At 40.5% G+C, this 3,039-nt stretch overlaps 1 long non-coding RNA gene across 1 annotated transcript; it reads right to left on the bottom strand.

The window, feature by feature from the left end:
- Window positions 1–1,401: 1,401 nt before the first annotated feature.
- On the bottom strand, window positions 1,402–2,823 carry LOC140922100 (uncharacterized). The gene is made up of 3 exons (XR_012164073.1): window positions 2,552–2,823; window positions 1,908–1,953; window positions 1,402–1,493 (listed from the first exon to the last, which is right to left on the bottom strand). It is a non-coding gene; the product is annotated as an uncharacterized lncRNA (long non-coding RNA).
- Between the last annotated feature and the right edge of the window lie 216 nt (window positions 2,824–3,039).

Genomic DNA, 3,039 nt, shown 5'->3' with positions numbered 1-3,039 from the left:
TCATCTAAAAAAAAAGACAGTGAACTATGCAGGTGAAACTTGATAGCATGTCAGGTTGTCATACAGCAAAGAACCACAGATAAGAACAAAAACACTTCAGGCTAATATTTTGAAAGAACCTGATGAAGTAAAAATGTTGAAACAGATTCTTAAAGTCAAATAATTGTAATAGCAAACTTAAGAGTTTCTATTGGCTGAAGTTGAAGTCATTTAGACATAACAACAAGCATATTTTGTACAAACATTAAATACTACTAATATTCTTTCAAACAAATCTAATTTTTCCCCAACAAAATAAGAACCTAATTTGAGAAGCGAAACAGCCTAATTTCCAAGAAACACAAATTTTATAAGAGCCTTTTGAGGCTCACTTTGGAAAAAAAAAAAGAAAAAAAAAAGCTACTTAGTTGTTACTGTATACTACTAAATGCAAGAGCAGGGGAGAGGGAGGGGGAGGAAGAGTTAGGGATAGAGTTAGATAGGTTAGGGATAGAGTTAGGGTTAGGGACAGCGTTAGGGTTAGGGATGGGATAGGGTTAGGAATAGGGATGGGAGTAGGTTAGGGTTAAATATAGCTTAGGGTTAGGGCTAGGGATAGAGTTAGGGTTAGGGACGGAGTTAGGGTTAGGGATGGGATAGGGTTAGGAATAGGTTAGGGTTAAATATAGCTTAGGGTTAGGGTTAGGGCTAGGGATAGAGTTAGGGTTAGGGATGGGATAGGGTTAGGAATAGGTTAGGGTTAAATATAGCTTAGGGTTAGGGTTAGGGCTAGGGATAGAGTTAGGGTTAGGGATGGGATAGGGTTAGGAATAGGTTAGGGTTAAATATAGCTTAGGGTTAGGGTTAGGGCTAGGGATAGAGTTAGGGTTAGGGATGGGATAGGGTTAGGAATAGGTTAGGGTTAAATATAGCTTAGGGTTAGGGTTAGGGCTAGGGATAGAGTTAGGGTTAGACGTGCGGTGTCAACTGATTTCAATAGTCATAACCGTGATCCACTGAGTTAAACTTAAGCCTTGTCAGGAAAAGGATGTTATGTTAAGGTGCTTAGGGTGGATATCTAAAGTTCAGCTGTGAATGTGGGTAAGCTGAAGGTTAGGTTATGGATTGTTGAGCCACGGCTCAGGGTTAGATTAGGGCAAAGGTTACAAACAACAAGTACGGTTTGCTGAGGGTTAACCTTTGTGGGACTTCTGGCTAAGAATACCAAATTACGTTGCGTTACATATCAATTACATCGCCATACTGAACGAAGGATTGAATTTCAAAAGACGGGTCAGGAGGTGAGAAATACAGAGTTGTAGTTTTAATACAATCGATTTTCGAAGACTTATCACTGACTCAAGTAAATAGTTTTAAATTAATGTTTAAGATAATCTTACTCGACGTTTCGCTTCGCTTTCTTCGTGTTACAACAGCAGAACACAGATGATATAAACATTTTAGAGTGTAAATATTCCAGCTTCCGAGGGGGCAAGTAAAATCACTAGCCACATCTTAAAGAAAACGACAAAACAAAAACATTGTTTAAAGAAAATTCCTCCACACGTGTTAAAAAAGTAAGATATCTTTTCTAAATCTTTCCCCCAAACAATCGGTTTTAGACAACACTAGATAACTTTCACAATCGGTACCGATGCGTAAAGCAGCAAATAACTGCATCCAACATTCCGGCCGGGGAATAAACAAAACCAGCGATAAATTGAAAACGAACGAAAATTCAGCCCGTGCAGTAATACGACGGTGGCGTTTTTTGACACAATAAAATTCCAGACTCGCTCGACACATGACCAAAAATATAATATTAAAAAACCTTCGCTAACGGCCTATAAAACCACAAACTTTGATTTCAACCGAACTTTAACGCCTTTGTACACATAACTTGTCCTTGCACAAAGCAGGCTACTCACCGTTGTTGCTCGCTTATTCAAAGATCAGCACGTCCGTCGTACAAAACTGAAACATCAACAGAACAAACAGTCTCTGTATAATAGTGAAGTATTAACATTATTTTAACCTTTCTCGCAATGCATGCTGGGAAATACCTGTTCATTTTGTGCGGGAAACATTACATCCTGGCCATAACAAGACATTTTATAAGTCTCCAGCCAGGCAAAAATCACAGCCACAAACTTCGTTGGTCCTCTTTTCTTATGTCCAAACTAACCAATCTGCCCCTTATTGCCCGCTGGAGACTTCTTCACGGTGTGCAGAGCTGGGCAGAGACGTTTACACCATCCGCTGGATGGTCTCTCAGATTGTGCCCGAAGCTCAGTTCTTTGAGCAACGAGCGCCCATTTAAGCCTTCCCGGACTTAATGATGTCCCAGGCACTTTGCAAACCGTGGAAATAGAATTTTTTACCAAACTCGGCCTCATAAGAAGTGCCCGTTTCGCACGAGCTCCGATCAAAACCTCTCCACTCACGAAGAGAGCCGTTGAAAGGAGGACGTTACCACGCAAACTCGAACTTTTTAAAGCTAGAACCGGTTCCCCGCGGACAAAAAAACAGGAAGTCGGTTGGCACGCGACTGAAAATATATAAATAAACTTACTTCTGTTGACCTCCACGCTGCTTTCGTCTGAGCTTTCCGTTAATGTAAAGACCTATAGTACAAATGAAATTTCTTCACACACCGCACATACGTGTGCACTCTAAATCAGAAAGATCTGTTTTAGCCCTAAAAACAGGGCCGTTTCGGTGAGTAAAATACAGTCCTATTTTTGGGTCTAATTTGGCTCCCTTAAATCAGGGCCAATACAGTCCAATTAGCTAGGGCTGATTTGGTCCCAGGGCTGAAATGGGCCCTACCGTGGGCTGGAATAGCCTTTTGATAGAGCCTTTTTGGCATAAATTGTGCTCAAATGGCTCCAAGAAGGGCTGAATCAGATTTTGGCCTGCAGGGCTGAATTAACACTTTGGGGCTAAAACAGATCTTTTTAATTTACAGTGTATGGGGTAAAAATACGATCCTAAAATTTGTAGGAAATACTGAATATAAGTCAATGAAACTTACCCTGCAGTTAGTTGTTGTTGTCCTTA

Source organism: Porites lutea, chromosome 12 (assembly GCF_958299795.1).
Source record: "Porites lutea chromosome 12, jaPorLute2.1, whole genome shotgun sequence".
Lineage (NCBI taxonomy): Eukaryota > Metazoa > Cnidaria > Anthozoa > Scleractinia > Poritidae > Porites > Porites lutea.
This window is presented reverse-complemented; position numbering and strand designations above follow the sequence as displayed.